This window comes from Meriones unguiculatus (assembly GCF_030254825.1).
Source record: "Meriones unguiculatus strain TT.TT164.6M chromosome 13 unlocalized genomic scaffold, Bangor_MerUng_6.1 Chr13_unordered_Scaffold_34, whole genome shotgun sequence".
NCBI classification, from domain to species: Eukaryota; Metazoa; Chordata; class Mammalia; order Rodentia; family Muridae; genus Meriones; species Meriones unguiculatus.
The window spans coordinates 9,020,245-9,045,977 of NW_026843646.1; the positions used below are offsets into that span (position 1 = coordinate 9,020,245).

The window sequence follows — 25,733 nt, forward strand, 5'->3', positions numbered from 1 at the left end:
TTAATTGACATCACTATTCCAAAGCCATATCCTATTCAAAAAGTTCAGATATGACACGGTTAACCTTCATTATTCAGTTTTCTTCTAAAATGACTTAGTGATAGCATTAACACTTATGTTTTAATAGAAAAGTTTTAATCTCTATTTTTAAACTATAGACTATACTATAATAGTATAGTTTATACTATAATCTACAAACTATAGATTTAGAAAGGAGAATATACAAAACAACGATCAAAGAATAATCATATGTTCTATGCCTTTTCTTTTGTCTGGGAACTCAGAAATATGATGTTATCAGCTATGATTATTGTTGCTTGCCACTCATATTACTTTTACCCATGTATTCACTGTAGTAAAATTTTCCTTCCACAAATATATGAGCCCCCGTTTTCATATACTGGTATGCCACATCTCTGATCCCTGTTCAAAAGATGATATCCAGTGCCATGTTGTCTTTTGACTGACACCACCCATCTGTTCACTGTCACCTGATAGCCACATATCATTTGTTGCTAGATAAAAATATCATGACTGTGTTTTTTTTTCCTTCCACCTGTCTCATGACAGTGTCCTGCCTACTCACCCAAGTAACTGAAGACGATTCATAGATCACTCAAGAACCCAACTAATGGCTACTTCATATTCATGTCTAACAAACTAATACAAACCTTTAACACAGGTTTTCAAAGCACGCCTTTTGTTTCCTTTACAATCGAACCTTTAGGCTTTTTCTTCTCCCCTCCTTCACCTGATGCACAGCACCCAACTGTCTAACACTAGCACTTCTGTGTCAGAAAATAAATGGAAGAAGCACTAGAATTATATGATTAAATTGCCAATGAAGTATAAATTTATATTGTTGCCAGTCTTTTTGTTGTACAAATGCATGGCATATTTTAGAATTCAGTGACCTTTGATGATGTGCATGTGAAATTCAGCCAAGAAGAGTGGGCTTTGCTGGAACCTTCCCAGAAGCAACTCTACAAAGATGTGATGCTAGAGACCTGTAAAAACCTCACTGCTATAGGTAAGACTGCAAATTTTCTTTCACTTTTAAAATAAGGAGACAACTCTTACTTTGTTGTTGATTCTTTTCTGTAATTCCAATTGAGAATGAGGAGGAATGAGGTGAATAAATAAGGCATGTTTCTAAGGGTCACAGATGATAGTGATTTAAGTTTTGCCTTAATAATGATATTTCCAATAATGTATATTTTCTGATACTATATTTTAGGTTACAATTGGGATGACCATAATATTGAAGAACATTTTCAAAGTTCTACAAGTAATAAAAGGTAAATTTATGTGCACACGGACACAGGTATGAATCGTAAGAAATTTTAATGTGTCCTGGAAGTTTGTTTTTTGTTTGTTTGTTGGCTGTTTTTTATTTTCTGTTTTTGAAATAGTTTTTTTTTCTGTGAACCTGTGACAGCATGACACATACACCCAGCTTAGACTTAGATTTAGACTTGCTTGATAGACCAGCCTGACCTCAATGTCATAGAGATCTGCCTGCTTCTGCCTCCACAAGTGCTGGGATTAAAGTCATGTACCAGCATACCTGGATGTGTCCTGGAAGTTTTAAAGAAAAGCAACAGTGTAAAAACAGCACTTCTTTAAGTGTACTGATGATCATTAAAATCTCACAATTCCATGTACTTCAATATTAGGTATCTGATCTGTGTTTACAAGGCACTCCCCCAAGATGGAAGAAAATAAAATAATGTTTTAACAGAAAATACCATTTGAATCATATGGACATTCCAGCTACTGAGTTGAATTGCCAATCTGTTTAGTCTCATTCTATCTACTCAGATATTGTAAGAGGTATACACATTGAATTGGTGATCAGTATGTGTCCAAAACCTTCTTATAAGCAAAAATTTCATAGTACAACCAGTGTTACTCATTTTCATACAGTAACATTGCAGTTTAGTGAAAGGAGCAGCTTACGAGAGTTAAGAATATTGTTGTGGAGAAACCTTAATCCCTATATGACTTGTCTATGATGAACAAAAAACAAACTGTGTTAATTCAATGTGGGAATCTTTTATTATTCCTGTAATTTAAATAGGTATATAATATGTCACAATGTTTCTAAGACACATGAGCATAGGGATATTGAAAGAAGCAGTGTACCTGTTTTTCTCCAAGAACAACTGATTATTTAGTAGTCCCCACTTTGAGTAGATTTTTCTGAAAGTGATAAATGGTTACTATTAATTGGTTTTGCAACTTAACTGAGAATTCATCAGCAAACTCATACTGCTGAAAATACCTATGAACACTAGGAACTTAGAACTTCTTCTGCATGTCCTGCTCACTTTTTAAATGAAGTGTCATTCATACAATACAAAAATTTGTGAATGGGATTGCTGTGGTAAAGCTCTGAATTCTTATAACACTCTTCATATATACAAAATAAAAACCTCTTATAGAAAAATGATGGTATAAAAGTGAACCATGTAACAAATGTTTTTACCATCACAGGCATCTTCAAAAATACCCATAATGAAGGGAAAACCATTAATGTGAATAACGTGATAAAACTTTAAAATTTGATTCTCCTTTACCATTAGACCAAATTATGAAATTAATTCATGTAGATAAATATCATTATTAGTGTAATGCAATGACTGTGGTAAATCTTTCACATGTGCTAATTATCTTTGCAGGCATGAAAGTAGTCATACTGGAGAGAAACCTTCTAAATGCACTCTATGTGGTAAAGTCTTCCCCTATACCACTGATCTCGTAAGGCATAAAAGAACACACACTGGAGAGAAGCCTTACAAATGTAATCAATGTGGTAAACCCTTTGCCGTAAATAGTCATCTCTTAAGCCATAAAAGAACACACACTGGAGAGAAACCTTATGAATGTAACCAGTGTGGTAACGCCTTTGTACAAAACAGTCATCTCATAAGACATAAAAGAACACACACTGGAGAGAAACCTTATGAATGTAACCAATGTGGTAAAGCCTTTGCAGAAAACAGTACTCTCTTAAGCCATAAAAGAACACACACTGGAGAGAAACCTTATGAATGTAACCAGTGTGGTAAAGCCTTTGCACAAAACAGTCATCTCATAGGCCATAAAAGAACACACACTGGAGAGAAACCTTTTGATTGTGACAAGTGTGGTAAAGCCTTTGCAGAAAATAGTACTCTCTTAAGCCATAAAAGAACACACACTGGAGAAAAACCTTATGAATGTAACCAGTGTGGTAAAGCCTTTGCAAAAAACAGTCATCTCATAAGACATACAAGAACACATACTAGAAAGAAACCTTATGAAGATACCCAATGTGGCAAAGCCTTTGCACAGCAGAGTAGTCTCCAAAAACATGAAAAAACACACAGTGGAGAGAAGCCTGGTGAGGGTAATTAGTGTGATAAAGCCTTTGCATGTAACAGTCACCTCCTAAGACAACAACACATTCTGGAGGGAAACCATATGAATATAACTATGTGGCAAAGCGTTTGCATATAATATCTTTTAATACATAAAAGAGCACATACTGGAAAGAAGCTGTATGACTGCAACCAATGTGAATAAACTTTTACACTTCAGAGTCTTCTTCACACTCATGAAAGAAATCCTAATGGACAGAAAGCCTATGACTGCTTTTAACATGGTGAAAGCATTCCATATTTCTATAATTTTCGTCATCATGAAAGGATTCATACTGAAGAGAACTTATTAATGTGTTAAAATGGTGAGGCCTTGCACAAATCTAGAGTCATCATCATCATAAAAGTATCCTTACTGGAGAGGAATTCTGTGAGTATAAGCAATGTGGAAAGGTCTTTGTGTACTTTGGTCCACTGAGATCCAACAAAACTGTAAAACTAACTCAATGGAAATGACCTCCCTTTTCTGAAGGGGAAAGGGAATAGGGGCAATAGGAATGGAGGGTAGTACTGAGGGAGAGAAGGGAGTGGGACTACAATTGGAATTTAAAGCAAATAAATTTATTTTTAAAAAGAATACAATGAATGGTGAATATCAATTACATGCAACAGTATTATATAATAAGGTGTTTATGAAAGACTTATTGATAATCCTGATTCTCAACATTTACTGTTTTCAATTGCCTCACTTTACACAAGAAACTTTTAGTCCAGTGGATGAATATGTAGGGAATGGTGAACTAACACCAGCCAGGAAGTTCTCTGAGACTATCACAACAGTGGTAGCCTGTAGAAGTTCTTTGTGTACACATACCTATTGTTCCAGGGGTGCTATTGAAAAACATCACAACCCACACTGAATTTTGAGATATGAGGGAGAAGGCTTTCTTTTCCATGTATGAGCCTGCTTCTGGCCTAGATGTGTGACCATTTCAAGGGTGAGTTTTCTCTGCCTGACTTCATATGGAGAGTGTCTTTAGACATTGACACCAACAATCAAATTTGATAGATGGCCTTTGACACAGATCCCTGATAGCTCTCCCCTCCCTTCAAATATAGGATAATTTGGTTCTGTGTTCTTCTTATTATTATTCATATACTAGAAATGTGCTGTTTAATGCAAATCAAGCATCTTTGAATTGCCTAGTATTAAACAATTATCTACACCTATACTTGGAGCATCGCAGGCACTCCCGAAGGGGTATAAGCCTCTGTTTTCTGTTTTCTAGAATTAAAATTGAACTTACTTTCTGAGGTGGTTGCCACAGTGGCTGACCACTGTTATCCTTGCGGGCTTTCCAAGCTTTATACTACTCATCTTCTGCCCCTGATGCCTTCCTGGGCTGGTGGGAAACAGCCCTCCAGGCAGCAAGAGAACCACATTCTCTGAAATGCCTGTGATAAAATGTTTCAGACTTCATAGCATTTCAAATTTCACATGTTTCTGAATGTGAAATGGTCAATCAAACAGTGTCTTGGGGTGGGACTCTTTAAAATGAGTTATACTTAGTGTTTAGTTCACAGTATGGTTGCAGGCAAGCTTCATGGTATGGAATCTTCTGAGTTGAGTACAGTGGCCCATGGAAAAGAAATAAGAGCAGAAATTTAATTTTCTGTTTTTAGTAGCTGAGTGCTGTTCTGATAATGTATGGGTGGATGGCAGAGGAGAGGAACTCCCCTTTTGAGTGGTCTAGGGAAAGAGGAGGGAGGGTGGGAACAGTAGGAGTTGAGAGAGTGACCTTCAATCAGCATATATAATGAATAAATTGTGAAAAATAAAAACAATTAATAACATAAAATATAGTAAGAAAAACAAAACAAAAAAGCAAAAAATTGAGTCTAGTTTGAATAACCACCCTCCCTCAAAGAGAACAAAGAAGATATATAGAAAGAAAAGAAAACCAGAATCTTTGTCTTTGTCACCTTTCTTCCCTGTGGGCTCACTTGAAGATCATTATCCAATGGAGACCATGCTTCTTTCTCTGAAGTTTATGTTACCACAGAAGTAGGATTCAAACCTGGAACTAATGGCAGAGGTTCCTAGTTAACATATCAAATCAAATCTACCTGCTATTTTCTCCCAGCAATCCTTCACTCCTTCCATGTTATCTGGTCTCCCATGCTAGTACAGCCCATGCAATACCCTGAATTCTCCTTCCCAGGGCCTGAGCTAACCTCATCCCCCCTTACCCACCTACAGGCAAACTATTTTGGCTACCTGCCCCTGTCAAGAGCCATGCAGTAGCAACAGCAAAACAGCTGTAGAACTCATGGAATGTGGCTCCCCTTTGAGCATAGTCATGATGAGTTTGTCTTGGAGAAGCATAATCCCAAGAACTGATTTTCCTGAGAACTTTGTGCTCTCATGTAGCATATCTCTGCTTGTTGCCCTTATGATGCCCATATACCTCATAACGTGAGTTGTATGAAAACTCTAAGAAGTCTTCTAGCTCATCACTGGGCAATATTACTGGCACTTAAAATTAACATTGCTTGATACCTTTTCACATGTTTACTGGAGCATATTAATGAATTAACCACTGCCCTTGAAAGGAGCCATCAATGTAGATTGTAAGCAATGACCATTATACTTAGAAACAATTTGGAAAAATAGATTATTTAACAAGGTCAGGGAAGATGTTTTTGCTAATGGCTCTGATGTAAAAAATCTTAAAGAACAATTTAAAGTTAAGAAAAGTACACCATTAATAAAAAAAGCCAGGGATGTTATAAGGTTGATGAGCCGAAAAAATAGCCCAAGGTAGCATTGGCTGTCTGGACTCCCTCAAACTGGGTCTAAAACCGAGACAGCAGTTGATTCCCGTATATTTGTTTTTCCCCTCAGCTTCTTGATATGATTTAATAAGAATGATTAATGAATAGATGCACACCCCTTTACAATTTAAAGTACAGGTGCCAGTACCATGCCATGTTTTTATTACTGTAGCGCTATAGTACTAATTGAGATCGTGGATGAAGATACCTCTAGAAAATCTTTTATCGTACAGGCGTTTTTTAAAATCAATTCTGGGTTTTTTGTTTTTCCATATGAAACAGAATTGTTCTTTCAAGGTCTGTAATGAGTTGTGCTGGTATTTTGATTGGAATTGCATTGAGTCTTTAGATTTCTTTTGGTAGAATAGCCATTTTTCCTATGTTAATCCTATCAATCCTGGAGTATGGGAGATCTTCTGATATCTTCCTTGAAGTTCTTTTTTTTTCATACAAGTCATTCACTTGCTTGATTAGAGTCACACCAAGGTACTTTATGTTATTTGTGGCTTTTGTGAAGGGGTTTTGTTTCCCTAACTTCCTTCTGAGCCCATTTGTCTTTTCTGTACAGGAGGGCTTCACTTTTTTTAAAATTTAATTTTGTATCCAGTCATTTTGATGAAGTTGTTTATCAGCTGTAGGAGTTCCCTGGTTGAATTTTTAGTGTTATTCATGTATACTATCACATCATCTCCAACACAAGCTGGACTGGATGTGGAGAAAAGTGAATCCTCCTCTATTGCTGGTGGGAATATAAACTTGTACAACCACTTTGGAAATCAATCTGGTGCTTTCTCAGAAAATTATGAATAGTGCTACTAGAATATTCAGTTATACCAACCCTGGGCATATATTCAGAAGATTATCAACCATACAACAAGGACATTTGCTCAACTACACTCATAACAGGTTTATTGACGATAGCCAGAATATGGAAACAACTTAGATGTCCCCAAACCGAGGAATAGACACAGAAATTGTGGAAAATTCATACAATGCAATAGTATTCAGTAATTAAAAACAAGGAAATCAGCAGGCAAATGGATGCAACTAGAAAAGATCACTCTGAGTGAGGTATCCAGAAGCAGAAAGACACTCATGGTATATACTCACTTATATGTGGATATTAGCCATATAATATAAGGTTTAAAAATACTAAAATCTATAGTCCTAAAAGATCTAAACAACAGGAAGAACCCTAAGGAAGATGCTTAATCCTCATTCAGAAGGGCAAATGAGATAGACATTGATAATGGGGGAATATAGGAAAACAGGGCAGGAAACTACCACAGAGGGTCTCTGAAAGAATCTACATAGCAGGGTATTGAAGCAGATGGTTAGACTCATAGCCAAATTTTGTACAAAAAGCATGGATTAATATGGAAGATTCAAGAACTAAAAAGGCCTGGATGGGAGAGGCCCTCCACAAGGAGGCCAATTGAGCCAAAAAAATATGGGCCTAGGGGTCCTGTTCCAACCAAGGACCATGCATGAAGAACACCTAGAACCCCTATTCAGATGTAGCTCATAAGTATCTCAGTTTCCATGTGAGTTCCCTATTAAGGGTAACAGGGGCTGTCTCTGACATGAATTCAGTGGAAGGCTCCTTGATCACCTACTTCTGGAAGGTGCAGCCTTGCCAGGCTGCAGAGGAAGAAGGTAGAGTCATTCTTGGTAAGACTTGATAAGATAGACTAGGATAAGATAGTAGGGAAGGAGGACTTTATCAGTGGACTAGCAGAGGGGCACAGCGGGAGAAGAGGAAGGTAGGTTGTAACTGCTGGAAAATGAGGGAGGGGCTTACAGCCACAAAACAAAGTGAGTAAATTGTAATAATCATTAAAAAAGAAAAAAAAATAGTTTTTTTTTCCTGAGATGGCTGGACTCAGGCAACTGTCTTTTAAAAACAACTAGAAAGAATAATATTTCATCTCTACACATTTTCCTTTTCCCTATAATACTATATGTAATAAATACCCTTGATAAAACTCAGCGTTTTGTTATATATTCCTAGTATTATAATATTGTAAAATACTTTACAAATCAAATTTTGATATATGTTAAGTGTGTAAAAATAGTTTATGAAAAAGTGGCTTGAATTTTCAAATTGCAAAGAATGATTACTCAAAACTCTGGAGAGTGAGAATGGAAGGAAAATTGATGGAAGAATAATATATAAATAAATTAATATCTCTTACACAGTAGTTATAACATTTTGGTTATTGAGATTTGAAAAACATACACAGAATATTTCTCAAGTAAACAATGTAAGCTATTAGAAATAGCTCCTATGCATGCACCCTGAAGTATATCTTTATATTCTTCCTCTTGTCACTGAAATGTGTTCTTTGACATGTCATGCCACTACACCCTGATGTTCAGGCTCTAACACTGACCATTCAATTCTTATTTCAAGGTACTGACTGCTTAGAGCCCAATTAGGAATGAAGTCAGACAATGTTTGATTTCTGTGTCTAGCTAAGGTCACAATTTTTGATGATACATTTTTAGTTCATCCACAATTTCAAAGTAAAATGGTTGACTTTCTTGAAATGTTAAATGTTCTCTCTCACACACATGCACACACACAGGCATACATAATGCATGATACATGTAATAGGAGTTATTGGCAACAGAAGACTTGAAATTGAAAGAGCCAAAAGAGGGCTGTATGGGAGGTTTTGTAGGGAGGACAGAGATATGAGAAATATTGTGATTATATTAAAATCCGAAAAAAGTACATGTTTTCCATGAATAAAGAAATTGAATAATGTAATATTTTGCACTGACGTGATTCAGGACAATTAAGTCTATTCTATCTTAGCACACAGTTAGCTGTGTTTCAGTAAACATGAGGATAGATGTGTGCTGGACCTGCCCAAGTGGTCTGTTGTTTTCATATGGATAATGGTGGAACTCCTCATTCAGAGTGTACAGTATATATTCTCTTTTAAATTGATCTAAGAATTTTAGGTATTTTTGTGTGGTAACTGTATAAAATAAAGATCCCCTAAACTTCTTTCTTGGTCCACTTTCTTCTACTGTCTCCTTCCATCTTTTTACACAGAGATGCTATCTAACCTGGATGGTAAAGAGTGTTCAGTACATGCAGCAGAAGAGTGGACATTTTTGTCTAGTCCATTATCTTAGTTCCTATCTTTCTATTGGAGAATTGAACAACCAAGTTCAGAATTTTCAATGAACAATGTTTATCATTTCCCTTTATTTTGTAGTTATGGTGTGGGGGTTTGCCTCTTTTTATTTGATGCTAGGGATTATTCATTTTTTGTCTTTTATTGGATGTGATTAACATTTTTAGATAGGAGTTTTGCTTTGATTGGCTTCTGTAGTGAAGGAGTTTTACAGAAATACTGCTCATATTTGGTTTTATTGTACAATATATTTTTATTCACCATTTATTATTGAAAGTTTACTGGATATAGTAATAAGGATCCCTTAAAGATTATATACAATCTGTCTCAGCCATTCTAGGTTTAGAATTTCTCTTGAGAGATCAGGAGTTACTCTAATGAGCCTGAATTTATATGCAACTTAGTCTTTTCACTTGCAACTTTTAATATACTTTCTTTGTTTAATATACTTTTCTTTACATTTAGGGTTTTGATTTTATGTGCTGAGCACAATTTCTTTTCTGGTATGCTTTGTTGTTCTATATACTTTTTGTACTTTTATAGGCTACCCCTTCTTCATTAGGTTAAGGATACATTCTTCTATTATTTTGCTGAAAATATTTTCTAGGATTTTGATGTGAGTTTTGTCTTCTTTTTCCATTTCTATTATTCAGAAGTTACTTTTTTGCACTTTTTAGATTTTATGGATCTTTTGTGCATGGCTATTTAACATTACTTTTGACATTTTTGTTGTTTTTCTTCTTTTTCTTATTCTTCTTCCTCTTTTCATCCTTCTCCTCCTCCTGCTTCTCTTCTTTCTCCAACTCCTCCTTCTATTATTTTTTTAAATAATTTATTTAATTTTATTTTATGTGCATTGGTGTTAAGGTGTCAGACCACCTGGACAGCTTATGGACAGTTGTTAGCTGCTATATGGGTGCTGGGAGTTAAACCTGGATCCAATGGAAGTAGAGACAGTGCTCTTAACCATTGAGCCATCTCTCAAGCACTCATATACTATTATTTTCCTGAAAATATTTCTGGGATTTTGATGTGAGTTTTGGTTTCTTCCTCTATTTCTATTATTCATAAATTACTTTTTTGCACTTTTTAGATATTCTGGATCTTTTTGTATGGCTATTTAACATTTCTTTTGATGAAATTATCCAGTTGTTTTTGTTTTTCTTCTCCTAGTTTATTATCATCTTCATCTTCATTTCCTCGTCCTTCTCCTCCTGCTTTTCTTCCTCCTCCTCCTCCTTTTTTTCTTTCTCTTCATTCTCCTCATTCTCCTCCTCCTTTTTGTCTTTTCAAAATAGTCAATTTAGCCATATATTCACTCTGATTAAAGTTTTCCCTTCCTCTAATCCTGGCAACTCTTTTCCATCTTCCCTTCTAGCCTGTCTAAATTCACCATTATATAAAACAAGGAGAGCTATAATGTATAATAGGAAAACAAAATAGCAAAAAGACAAAAGCAAACACATGTGAGTAGGGAAAACAAAAAGAAAAAGAGCCCAAGTTGGGAAATGATGCAGACTTGTTCATACATGCAGGAATCTCATAAAATATTAAACTTGAAACAATGGTATACACACAGAGGAGATGTAGCTTTAACAGTAGAAAAAATCTTCAACAAATTAAAATGAGAACTATGATAAAAAACTTAACTGCATGCCAGAATTCTAGGACATGAGAATCCAAACTTGCCAGTGAGGGAAATTTTTGGCCATCTACCTTTTGGAATGTACTCTTAAAAATACAATTAAGAGTAGTCCCTTGGATAAAATTAGTGTCCCTTGGAGAAAACTATATTTTAATTTGCAATCACTTATCAATTAGAGATAGGGCTAGGGACAACATTAAAAGCCTTGTGCATGCTTCCTCAGTCTCTCACAGTTCTTCAGTCCTCTTAATTTATAGTGTTTTGTTCTTTGATATCCTCTATCCTTTCTGGCTCTTACACTCTTCTGGCTGAATTATTGAAGCGCCTTGAGGGCATAGTGTGAGGTCTCTCACTGATTTTCTATTTTCTTTATGGGTCTCTGAATTTGTTTCCATCAGCTGCAGTAGGATGATGATGGATGAACAAGATGCTGGTCTATGAGAATAGCAGAATGGTGGCAAGGATCATTTTGTTACTTTTAGTAGAATGTAGTATTTGCTTTTTCCCTAGAACCATGGGCTATGTAATTTCTTTTTCTTGATCAATTAACCAGTGTCAGGTGTGGATTTTAAATCAAACTATAGATTGGTTATTTACTCCTACAACTGTTGCACTAATATTGTCTTACAGGTAGGACATTGTTATAGTTCAAATGTTTGGTAGCTGGGTTAGTGTTTATATTTCTTCTCTTGTAGTTGCAGAATACTTCCCATATCAAAGTTGCTAGAATGGAAGTGTGAAGGATCTATGTAGGCACAAGCTCTATTTATTTATGTTCAATGATTTGTGTAAGTGTTGTCTTAAGTAATAGGACATTCCAGTCATTTTGTGGAGAGCAACCTATAGTCTTGACAAAAGCCTGTTTTGTTTTGGCATTACAATCACACTACTTTGACCAATACCTCAGTAAAATATAACCGATTACTAGTACTGGATACTTTATTTAGTGACAAGAGATTTCCAGTTGGGACTTTCCTGTTATGTGGGGATTTCATTTATATTGGCTTCTTACATGTACATATTTTAGAAAGTTTCTATTGCATTAGGTTTCTACAGTACCAAACAAAGGACCCTTAATTTTACCTGTCTCTTCTTGTGTTACCTTTTCATTGCCCTTTTCCTTCCACAATCCCCTTCAATTGTATCCTTTTAGCCCACCTTCAATTTGTAACTACCTATTTTATTTCCCATTCCTAGGGAGAAATCTCTGCCTCCCTCTTATACCCAGTCCTTAATCTGTATTTGTCCCCTGTGACATTATATTTAATTGCTTGCATATCATATGTCTTAAAACTAATATTTATGTATGAGCAAATTCATACCATGTATGACTTTTAGGGTCTAGGTTCTCTCATTCTCAGTTTCCTGCAAAGGTGCATTTACCTTCAAGTATCATGATTTGATTTTTTAAATGTCTGAGTAATATTTGACTATGTAAATATTATGTAAATGTACTTGTACTCTATATTCCTTTTATAACAAAGCTAGAAATACACACTGAAAAAATGATATAATATTCACAAATGGTGCCAGCTAAACTAGATGTCTATATGTAGAAACATAGGAACAGAGCCCTGTTTTCACTCAAAACTCACCTCCAAATGGGTTAAAACCTCAGCAAAGTTCATGTGCAGTTAAGGTATTTGAAGAGAAACTCAATAATAGCCTTGAACCCATTCACTCAGATAAAAACTTTCTCAATAGAATAGCATTTTTCTTGTCTTGAGATTCTTTTCTATGTCTTAGACTGTGTAGATGAGGCTTAACTCTGGAGTTTTTGTTTAACTTCCTCATTTTTTCATTTCTATTTTTATCTAGTTTGCAATTTTAGTGTGTCTTTTTCTACTGTGATATCTTGAACTGTTTTCATCATTGTATTCCACTCTTTGTGTTTTCACAGACATCATTAAGATTTTTTTCATATCCACTGTAATGTCCTTGAGCATATTCATGTTTTGAAGTCTTTGTTTTCTACTTTGACTCTATTGCATTTTGAAGGGTCTATTCTAGTAGGTAGGGCTCCTGAATTTGTTGGAGTCATATTATCTTCAGTGTTAATAATTTTGGTTTTGCACCGTGTTTAATTATCATGGATTGGGAACATTGTGATGTTAGGTGTTCATATTTAGAGTTGACATTGGTAAGTTTGCGGTGTTTTGTTTCTTGATTTCTGTTGCCTGCTTTGGATCTTAGGAAAGTGTGTTGGTGGTAGGTTGCCTTTTTAGGAGTGCTTCTAAGACCATGCCAGGTGTGGCCACTGTGGATACTGGGAAGCACTTGTTTCTAGATACTTGGGATCATACTAAAGAATGGGAGTTGGCTAAAGGAGAGGGTGTTAAGGAAATGCTCAGGTAGGAACAATCTGGGTCTACCAAAAGGTATGGCAGAGTTCTTATTGTTTAGATGTAGGGTGGAAGACAATCTCCATTAAAATGGTGTGCTGCAGTGCTGTGGATGAGATTAAAGAGATTGCACTGGACTACAGAAAAGACAGTAAGAATAACTCACCGTGTCCAGCCTTATTTTGTCTACCCATATCCTAGGTAGATAGTTATTTTATTTATTGCTTTTTGACACAAGTGAATGGGAGTGGACTAGAAGAGTGGAATGAACATGTCCTCAGAAGGGAGGAACTCTGGATTCACTGAAGTATTTGGCACAGTGTCTAGAGAATGGGAATAGAGTTGTAGACATTTCCATGGAAATTGTCTTTTACAGATTTGGAAATGAGACTAAGGAATCTTCAGTGAAGGCCAGGAAGGAAAGTGCAGCTGGCTTAGCTGATACTTCAGTGGTGTTGTCAGAGGGTTCCTAAGTAGAGAGTGTCTCCAGATATTGGTGGTTGACACCGAGGAATGGAAATGGACTAGAGGAGAGTCTGATAGTCAACAGGGAAGAGGAAACTAGAGAATTACAAGTGATTCTCTGTGTAAAAAGTAAAGATGAACACTCCAAGGTAGTGTTGAAAGGAAAATCTTTATTATAGATATGAAAAAGAGTAAAGCCATAGGCATCTGGAAAATTTTAGAGCAGGGAGAGAATGTAGTGAACTAAACAAGATCATTAGGCTGAATTCGATCAGGTGATGAAAATGTGACAAGGAGAGAAAGAGAGAGTGAGAAGCAACAGGAGAAAGGGCTAAGAGAAAGGGATCTAAGAGGACCAATAGAGACCCATGGGGTACAAAATCAAAATGGCAAGCCTAAATAGGATTGAAAAACTGAGGGGGAAGATAAGCCCATGGACAGGAGAAATTTATATTAGGGGGAGGGTTGAGAAGATCTGATAAGAACCAAAAGGTCAGCATGGACTTTATAACAGGTGCTTGAAATTCTGAGAGAGTTTGGAAGTTAAAATGTGCTTTTTATGCTAATATGTACCCCAAGTTAGCAATTTGTATCAGTTTCTTTTGGACCTGACACCTGGGGTCCTGATGGACAAAAATCAGAGAGATGCTAGAGACCCTTGCATGAAGATAATTGTTTCTAATTGTTTTGCTTTCTGTCTCTTTGTTGTGGAATTAAGTCCATTATAGTGAGTTATTACTGAAAGATATATACTGCTTCTTTATATTTTGTTGCCTTTTGGTTTGATACCAGTTTTTAGAGAAATATAAATGATAATATTTTTCTATCAAACCACACTCAGAGCCATTTAATTTTATTTTAAATACCAAATACATGTCAAAAAAAGTGCAAAGGTATTTCTATCCTCCCTTTCTTTCATAAGACTCCCTGCACTCTTCTCAAAGTTGGGCTATGCATCTCATCATCTGCTTTGATACCCTCTAGGATGAAGCCTTTCAGAGGTCCTCTGTGGTAGGATCCTGTCCTGTGCCCTTTTTTTCTCCCTCTTCTGATGACCATCCTCTTTCCCTTTCCGAAAGAGGATTGAGCATCTTACCAAGAGTCCTCCTTCTTTATTAGCTTATTTAGGTATAAAGATTTGAGCATGTTTATCCTATATTATATGTCTAATATCAACTTATGAGTGAGTATATACCCTGTGTGTCTTTCTGCTTCTGGGATACCTCACTCAGGAAATAAATCTGGTGCTTTCTCACACAATTAGGAATAGTGCTACTGCAAGATCCAACTATACCACCCTTAGGCATATATCAAAAATATGCTCAAGTATACAAGGAAATTTGCTCAACTATAGTCATAGCAGCTTTTTTTGCAATAGTCAAAATCTGGAAACAATCCAGATGTCCCTCAGTTGAGGAATTGATACAGAAACTGTGGTATACTTTCACAGTGGAATACTACTCACCAATTTAAAACAAGAAAATCATGAAATTTGCAGGTAACTACTGGGAACTGGAAAAGATCATGCTGAATGAGGTATCCCAGAAGCAGAAAGACATGCAGGGTATATGATCACTCATAAATAAATTAAGAAAAAAGGAAAAAAAAGAGCAAAGGTTTAAAAAAATATAATCCATAGGCTCATTCATTCCAATGCTTTGTCACTAGGGAGAGGCCCTGCTTGACAAGGGCAGTTAGTGTGGCCTTATTGTAGCTGGTGTGACCTTGTTAGAAAAAGTGTGTCACTGGAGTTCTACTCCCTGGTTTTATAAGCCCATGGCAGAGCCTTTCTCTCCCTGTTCTCCATCCTCTCTCCTTCCTTCTCCAACCTCTCTCTATTTTTCACCTGTACATCCAGATTAGACCTGTCAGCAACTTCCTGGCACCATACCTGCCTGTATGCTACCATACTTCCTGACATGATGACAGTGAATTGTCTCAATTTTTAAGCCATCCTTAATTAAATGTTTTCCTTTAACAGAGTTGCCATAGTCACAGTGTCAACAAACAGCAATAGAACACTGATTGAGACAAGAGCAATACACTAAATTGCCTCTTCCTTTTTAGTAAATCAGTTGACGCTATTTTATCCTTTATTTTTCTGATATAATTTCCATTCAAAGTTGTCAGCTGCAGATATACAAATATACAAAGAAATGCTATTGATAATATTTTTATTATTTTTTTCAGATTAAAATATAATTGATTCATTTTTACCTGTCCATTTCTCCCTCCAAACTCTCCTGAGTATCCCTGGCTGCTCTTTTGAAAATACATTACCTTTGTTCTGATTAACTGTTGTTACATATATATGTTTTTATATACTCACACACACATGCATAAGTACAACCTGCTCATTCTGTATATTATTTCAAATTGTGTTTACATGGATGATTGTTTAGTATTGAGTAATCAATTGGCATGTTCTTCCAAGGGAAAAGACTTTTTACCTCTCTAATAATATCTTTGTAGTCTCTAGTTCTTTTATTATATTTTGGGGCCTTGAGGGCTTTTCCCCATGTAAGTTAGCATGTGTACTGGTGTCATCCCCACCTAACTTATGTATGAGCAGACATGCTGGTAAGATTTTATGAGTATAGTATTGCTGGGATGCCACTGACTGACCCAGTCGGGTCCCATAACCGCAGGAGAATTAGGGTTTTGGATATTCAGGAAGGTATGGGTTTGGCGGATGACAGACAGAGACAACACCAAGATGTCTTTTGAACCTGCTGCAAATTACTGAAGTCAAGCTAACACTTATATAGTGATTATATAAAGAAGCACCTTGAAGTTGACATATTTCCCAGATCATTTAGACTTTTACCAATAATACAAAGTTTACATTTTAACTGAAAGTGCAACCAGATATAAAGCAGTGTCTACAAAAAATATTGGCCTAAAAGTTTTTAATCAAAGCAAATAAGGGACATAAAACTTTAAACCTGTGGCTATTTACACAGTTTTATTGCTACTAATTAGTGAGGGGAAGGCCAGGGACTGTTATGGACCTCTGAGCCAAGTCAGCTAAAGATTTACAATCCTCCTTAGAGATAAGACGCTAGAGCTAGCCTGTCCATGAAACTCATAGTATAATATAAAACCTTCTGACCTCCTATGTTTACCTATCTTCTTTTTGCCTCATCATAAACACCTATATAAAGCCCGTACTCTTTTATTACCTACAATGTTTGGATTTTCCACAAGCAATTCCTGATGCTGAATCTGATTTATTACCTCTTCTAAAATTTTATTTTCCTTCCACTCTTTTTTGCTAAAGCTTTTAGTAATCGATCAGAAATGTGTTTCCTTGAATAGTTAATTGTGATATTCCAAGAAACATAGAGAAACAGCAAAAAACTCATTAATCCAACCCCACAACCGAGGAAGGATAGGAATCTCGGAGTATGTCTTTTTGGCTCAGGTGGTCAGGTTGCGAGCACTTTGCCAGGGACCTCCGGGGAGCCTATTCCCAAGGGAAACCTATCCCCCGCCTACCAGCATAATCAGTGTTATTCTACACAAAAGACACTGGAGTGGATGTGGCACTGGGGGATACAATCTCATGACAAAATACCATTACATTGTTTCTTAGAATGTTATCATCCCTCTCTTGCAATGATCCCTGAGTCTTGTGTTCAGGAGATTTAGATGTGTATTCTAGGGACAAAGCTACACAACTCTTCATTAGGTTAAGTATTAAACTTATCTGTGGTATAAAGACAATCATGTTGATCTTTTAAGTGGTTCATAGTTGCGAAGATTATAGGGTACCAAATATGAAAATATAGTCCTGTGTTTTCTTGAAAATGAATAGCAGGAAGAACACTTTAGAGATCCCTCTTTGATCCACGCTTTTTTTTTTTTGGATTTCAGATGTTTATTTTCTTTATTTTTACTGAAAGTAAATGTTTTTCTTGTACAATAAATATATCCAGATTGCACTTTTGCCTCTCTCCACTTTTCCCATAGTCTTCCACCAAAGTCAAACATTACCTGAGTGCAGAATGAGGACTGAAATAAACAAGACATCAAGAGGTCAGCTTGAGAGGGCTCTCAGTGAAAACTATAGCCTCCTGGTTTACTTCACACCTCATTTTTATTGTCAGAGCAAAATATATCAATACAAGGAAGGGGTTCAAACTCGTTTTCTTAGACCATATCTCTGTATAGCAGAAATAGTGCAAGATCACACAAACAAGATAAAGTAGCTTGGCAAAACATCCTGTTATTGGCAAGGTAAAGGCTAGGAAGGAAACATGTTTTGCATTGTTTGCCAAACAAGCAGCTCTCCATAACCTCCCTTCTACCCTAGATCCACTTCTCTTTCATTTCCTCTTTAGAAAAGAACAGGCCTGTAAGATTCTGTCAGTTAAACAGGAAAAAGAAGATACAACCAAATAAGGCAAAGCCTTTATATATAGTCCCAAATGTACTCATATTTGGAGCTAGGAACCTCAAAGGTAGAGAATATACAGGTTTGTATTTCTGCATCTGTGTTACCTCACTAAGCAAAATACTTTTTCTAATTTTATCAATTTATCTTTAATTTTCATATTTAGAAAAAGCAACTGAATGGTATTTCTTTTCTTTCTGTTTTTTTTTGTTGTTGTTGTTGTAATCGTAATGTAATTACATCATTTTTTTTTTGCCTGCTGCTATTGAATTTTAACTCCTAAAATTGGCTTTCAGAATAGTACTCTTACATTTTTATCAACTCTACCCCTTTTGATCACAGTTTGACAGATCTACTTACATTTTAAGTATTATGTCCTAATCATTGTTTAAGAGTTGTCCTAGGAAAAATGAAAATAGAACCATATTCATCACCCTGCACAAAACTACAGTCCAAGTGGATCAAAGAACTCAACATAAAACCAGATACACTAAATTGGTTAGAAGAAAAATTGGGGAAGAGCCTTGAACTCGTTGGTACAGGAGACAATTTCCTGAACAGAACACCAACAGCACAGGCTCTAAGAGTAACAATCAATAAAGGGGACCTCATCAAACTGAAAAGCTTTTGTAAAGCAAAGGACTCCATCATCAAAACAAAACAAATGCCTACAGATTGGGAAAAAATCTTCACTAACCCTCTATCTGACAGAGGGCTAATATCCAGTATATATAAAGAACTAAAGAAGTTGAAATGTACCAAATCAAGTAATCCAATTATAAAATGGGGAACAGAGCTAAACAGAAAATTCTTGATAAAGGAATATTGAATGGCAGAGAAACACTTAAATAAATGCTCAATGTCATTAGCCATCAGGGAAATGCAAATCAAAACAAACTTGAGATTTCATCTTACACCCATCAGAATGGCTAAGATCAAAATAACGCATTCTGGAGAGATAACGCATGCTGGAGAGGCTGTGGAGAAAGAGGAACCCTCCTCTACTGCTGGTGGGAATGGAAACTTGTACAACCACTCTGGAAAGCAATCTGGCACTTTCTCAGACAACTAGGAATAGCGCTTCCTCAAGATCCAGCTATTCCACTCCTAGGCATATATCCAAAAGAGGCTCAAGTACACAATAAGAACATTTGCTCAACCATGTATGTATCAGCTTTATTTGTAATAGCCAGAATCTGGAAACAACCCAGATGCCTCTCAACTGAAGAATGGATACAGAAAGTACGGTACATCTACACAATGGAATAATATTCAGCAATGAGAAACAAGGAAATCATGAATTTTGCAGGTAAATGGTGGGAACTGGAAAGGATCATCCTGAGTGAGCTATCCCAGAAGCAGAAAGACACACCGGGTATATACTCACTCATATAGACATATAATATAGGATAAGCCTACTAAAAGCTGTCCGCTTAAAGAAACTAATCTACAAGGAAGACTCTGGCTGAAATGCTCAATCCCCATCCCAAAAGGCAAAGAGGATGGACCTCAGAAGAAGAAGAAAACACAAAACAAATTAGGAGCCTCCCATAGAGGGCCTCTGAAAGTCTCTGCCCTGCAGACTATCAAAGCAGATGCTGAGACTTATGGCCAACTGTTGGGCAGTGTGCATGGGAACTTATGTAAGAAGTGGGATCTGAAGAGGACAGGAACTCTACAAGGAGAGCAACAGAACCAGAAATTTGAACACAGGGTTCTTCCCAGAGACTCATACTCCAACCAAGTACCATGCATGGAGATAACCTAGAACCCCTCCACAGATGTAGGCCATAGCAGTTTAGTGTCCAAGTAGGTTACATAGTAATGAGAAGAGGGGCTGCCTCTGACATAATCTGATTGGCCTGCTCTTTGATCACCTCCTCCTGAAGGGGGAGAAGCCTTACCAGGCCACAGAAGATAACAATGCAGCCACTCCTGATGTGATCTGATAGACTAAGATCAAATGGAAGGAGAGGTGGACCTCCCCTATTAGTGAACTTGAGGAGGGGCATTCGTGAAGAAGGAGGAGAGTGGGTGGGATTAGGAGGGTAGTAAGGAGGGGCTTATGGGGGATACAAAGTGAATAAAGTGTAGTTAATAAAAAATAAAAAAATAACGTATAGTTTGCAAGTACTTGTGGCAATTACCTAGTGAGTGACAAGCCTGTCTAGGCTACAGAGATCCTGTCTCAAAAGAAAGGAAGGAATGAGGGAAGGAGGGAAGGAAGGAGGGATAGGAGGAAAGAAGGAAAGAAGGAAGGAAGGAAGGAAGGAAGGAAGAAAGAAAGAAAGAAAGAAAGAAAGAAAGAGAAAGCAAAGCAAAGAAAGTAAAATGCTAGACCACACTAGTACATGGAGCTGGTCTTTTTAAGTTTTAATTAAATAGATACAAAGTTTTCCAAGTATATATTCATATTTATCACAATGACATTTCTCACATGGGGGTGTTTATTTGACTAACCTCAATTCTTATCATTTCTTCTACCAATATTCTGCAATTTGGTTAATAAAACAATAATCAACTAAGAAAAGGCAGAGTTAAAAATGATCCTATATGCCAGGCAGTGGTGGCACAAGAGGCAGCACTCAAGAGGCAGAAACAGGCAGATTTATGAGTTTGAGACCAGTCTCAATTTACAGAGGAAGTTCCAGGATAGTCAGGGCTACATGGAGAAACCCTGTCTTGGAGAAACAAACAAAAAACAATAAAACGTAGCTGATGGCAGCTCAGTATCCAAGTGGGTTCCCTAGTAAGGGAAAAAGGGACTGTCTTTGACATGAACTCAGTGGCTGGCTCTTTGACCAACACCTTGAGGGAGGAGCAGCCTTGCTAGGACACAGAGGAGGACAATGCAGCCAGTCCTAATGAGAGCTGATAAGCTAGGGTTGGATGGAAGGGGAGGTGGGTCTCGCCTATTGGTGGACTTGGAGAGGGCCATGGAAAATGAGGGATGGAGGTTGGGATTGTGAGGGAATGAGGGAGGGTGATAAGCTGGGATGCAAAGTGAATAAAATGCAATTAATGTAAAAAAACTAAAAATTTAATTAAAAAAACAAAGAGGAAAAAAAAACCTGTATAAAATGTACTCAAAAGAGTACATCATTCACTAGAGTAAACTTGCAGTTCATGATTTACATTTCAATGATGGAGTTAAATACTCACAAGAAAAAAATAAGAGGCCACAGGGAGGAGGGAGACTTTACTGTCTCCTCTTTAACTGTACATTGCATATTAATAAATCATCTGTACATTCAACCACAAAGTTCTTCAATAACTGCTTTTCTCAGTGGCCTCAATTGGCTACACATGACAATGAGAAACATTCTTTCACTGTCTATGACCTTGGATCCTGATAACCCCATCCTGTCACCTTGTACCTGTTTTGTTACCATGAAACTAAAAACCCAGATTTACAGTGACTTAAACATATAATGTTATTATTTATCATGTTAAAAACAAACAAAAACACAAAGCGGCTATCTAGATATGCTAAAGCAACCCTATTGTCAGTCATTAGCTATCAAAGTTCCTTCTAGCTCTTTGCTCTATTATTCCTACCCAAAATGACTGCTAGATCTCTAGTCCTTTGCTTGCTTGTTTGGTTTGGGTTTCTCTGTGTAGTTTTCCTGGCTGTCCTGAAACTAGATCTATAAATCAGGCTGACCTTTAATGCAGAGATCCAAATGCTTCTACCTCACCTCCCAAACTCTGGGATTAAAGGCCTGAGCCACCACCATCCAGCTGATCTTCAGTCTCAGGTAAAGAATAGCTCGGAATACACACCATCACCTCCTTAGAACACTTTTGAAACACTATAGTCATCATTCCATTTCTATTCCACTAATCCAGATATAGTCACATGATTATATCTGTTAAAAATGTAAAGAGAGCTGGGGATGGGTCAGTGATTAAAAGTATTGAGAAAGGGGAGGGGAAGAGATGGGAGGGGAAGGGAGTAATGGGAAAGGAAGGGACAGAAATGAGTATAGCTTAGTGGTAGAGTATATGCTTAGCATGAGTGCAGACCTGAGTGCAATACTCAGCACTGAAGGGAAAGGGGAGTGGTGCAAGGGTACAATTACACAACATTTGTTGATCTCAGTATATGAAACTAAGTGGAAAATAAGCCAAACATTAAAAAAAACTGTCTGATTCGATTTATATGCAACTCTACAAACAACAAAATCATACAGACAGAAAGCAGATCTGCAACCAGAGGGTAAGGAGAAAACAGACTTCAAAAGAGTACAAGAGGACTTTTGTTTTGTTTTTCAAGACAGGACTTCTCTGTGTAGCCTTGCCAATCATCTCTTTCTACAACAGGCTGGTCTCAAACTCACAGAGATTCAAATGCCTCTGCCTCCCTGAGTGCTGGGATTACAGGCATGCACCACCATGTCCAGCTTTATTAGAGGACTTTTTATGGGCAAGTAAGTGTTCTATATCTTGATTGTGGTAGTGATTATACTAGTGTATATAATTCCTTAAAACCACTGAACTGTTTTCCTAATTTTTTCACACCTAAATTATGCTTGAATAAACTACACAAATTACACAAAAATGACAAAAAGTATACATTTCCTACTTCAGATTATAATTTATGCAACATTCAGAATTTCATTTAAAAAACAAAACAAAGAAATCTTCCCTTTATTCAGTGTGGAAGAAGGGTAGTCACATTAGCCACAGGATAGAGGTGGGAACTACAAAATCTCCAGCAAGATTTGGGAAAGGGAAGAAGAGTCCATGTGGTCAGAGAATGGCCAAAGTCAAACACATTTTATCAAAGACTGTGGGTCAAATCTGGAGGAACAAACTGGCCTGGAGCATTACGATACAAAGGGAGTGAGAGTGAAGATGCCTAAGTGGGAGGTCAGAGGATGAGCAGAATGGGAAGTGTGTCCACAGAAACCATCTTAACCCCAAGCACATCAGACCACAAGCAAGTTGGGGAACCCTGTGTGGTGGCATCATAACATGGGTTCTTAGTTCCAACAGGGCTGGAAGGGAGGAGGATATGAAATGAAGAAATAGCCTCAGTAGGGAGAGAAAACAAGTCATTATAAAGAAGAGCAAAAAATAAACAAGATGTGTGTGTGTGTGTGTGCATGTGTGCAAAACCTGATTTCTCAATGTTTGAGAAGACCATTACAACATCAAAAATGCAAATGCTAGATTTCTGGGCTGAAGTTAGAAGTACTGAAATAGTTCACAGTTTTCAATGTTCAGATACAGAAATATAGATATATGTGAAAATATGGATAAATATATCCTCTAGCTCCACATGAAGAGAACTTGGGGATACTTGTAACCCAACAGTAATAATGATGCTAGTGATGAGAAATTAGTATCTAGGGATCCCTAGAGGAATAGTTGATTACAGGGCTGCACTTGGCCTATTGTGTAAGCGGCCCTATGTCAGAGGATTAACACAACAAAGGAGAAGAAATGTGTGTGCATGTGTGCCAGAAATACCTTAGATCAAAAAGTAACGATGCTCAAAGAATGATGGAAATGGGACATGTTAAAAAGACACAGAAGGGACTAGAGAGATTGCTCTGAGGTTAAAGGTCCTGAGTTTAATTCCCAGTAATCACATGGTGGCTTACAACCATCTATAATGAGATCTGCTACTCTTTTCAGGCCTGCAGGCATACATGCAGGCAGAACCCTGTATAAATAATAAAAATTCCTTTATAATAATTATTTTTATTAATTACAATTTATTCATTTTGTATCCCCCCTGTAGCTCACTCTCTTCTCCCTTCTCAACCACACCCTCTCTCCCTCTTCCCCACCCATGCCCCACCCTCAGTCCACTGATAAGAGAGATCCTCCTCCCCTTCCCTCTGACCCTAGTCTATCAATTCTCATCAGGAGTGGCTTCATTATCTTCCTCTGTGGCCTGGGAAATCTTCTTGCTCCTTCGGATGAGTTGATCAAAGAGCAGGCCAGTCAGTTCCTGTCAGAGACAATCCCTGTCCCCATTACTATGGAACCCACTTGGACACTGAACTGCCATGGGCTACCTCCATGCAGGGGTTCCAGGCCATCTCCATGTGTGGTCCTTGGCTGGAGTATCAGTCTCAGAAAACACCCCTCTTTCTAGACTTTTTGGATCTGTTGCTCTCATTGTGGAGCTCCTGTCCTCTCCAGGTCTTACTATCTCTCACTTCTTTCATAAGATTCCCTGCACTCTGCCCAAAGTTTGGCTATGAGTCTCAGCATCTGCCTTGATACCCTGTAGGGTAGAGCCTTTCAGAGCCCCTCTGTGGTAGGCTTCTGTCCTGTTGCCTGTTTTCTCCCTCCTCCAACATCCATCCTCTTTGCCTTTCTGAATAGAGACTGAACATTTTAGCCAGAGTCCTCCTTCTTGATAAGCTTCCTTAGGTATACAGATTTTAAAATGTTTATCCCATATTATATGACTAATATCCACTTTTGAGTATATACCCAGTGTCTCTTTCTGCTTCTGAGAATACTCACTCAGTAGGATCTTTTCCAGTAGACACAGAAGCTGGATATTTGAGCTCTTGGTCAAATGACAAAACAATTTAAACATCAAAATGAATGGTTAGAATATCTATGTCCTCCCAAAATTCCTATGTTGAAGTCCTAAGACATAAAGTAACAGAACTGCATGATATCTTTGGGAAGTACTCAGGTCTTGGGGGTGAAGTCCTTATAAATAGATAAATAAATTCATAACCTATAAAATCATGTGGCCCTTTAGGCCACTTAGATTAAAGTGAAAACAGGACTGTAGACAAGCATGCCCCCAAGTAGACTTCATATTGTAACATTAGACTTTCCAGAGTTGACAACTGTGAAAAATAAAGTCTTTGTTTATAAATCATTTGTCATAGAAACCCCCACAGCTAAAACAAAACAAAAACAGTACAGTCCACTACAGAAGGCACATAAATCCATATTGATGTAAGTGTATGGCAAATGCATTAACATTCTGATGAGGACCAAGACAGTGTCATGGGAGTCCAGGGTATTAAATCTGTAGTAGAAAAGCCTGACAGACACTGATTACAAGTAATTAAAGTTAAAGTATGTAACATCTGACAGGACACAGTCTGTTACACTGGTGTGAAAACCTTGTCCAAGTTTATATATTTATCCATGACAACACAGAGAGCTGAGAGAGAGTCTACAAAAATAACTAACCTGGGATATTAGCCATATAGTACAGGATAACCATGGTACAACCCACAGACCCAAATAAACTAAGTAACATGGAGGGTTGAAGAGAGGATCCTTGAATCCCACTAAGAAGGGGAAATAAAATAGACATCAGAGACATAGGAAGTGGAGGGAGAGAGGAAGTGGGTGGGAGGGGGGGTGAAGAGAGGAACAGGAGAGGGGATCAGGTTTGGGTAAAGGGGGCAGGGGGTGAGATGGCTGGGGGAGAGGGAAAATGGTGTTGGGGCATCTCTGAGACCAGAGGAAGACCTGGAATTTTGGAGGCACCTGGGAAGATATGGGGGTGACCCTGGCTGAGACTCCTAACAGCAGGGATATTAAGACTGA

General features: G+C 37.3%; 1 pseudogene; it reads left to right on the plus strand.

Annotated features, from left to right (window-relative positions):
• Positions 1–2,778: 2,778 nt before the first annotated feature.
• LOC110540926 (zinc finger protein 84-like) overlaps positions 2,779–25,733 on the plus strand; it is a 55,192-nt pseudogene continuing 32,237 nt past the window's right edge.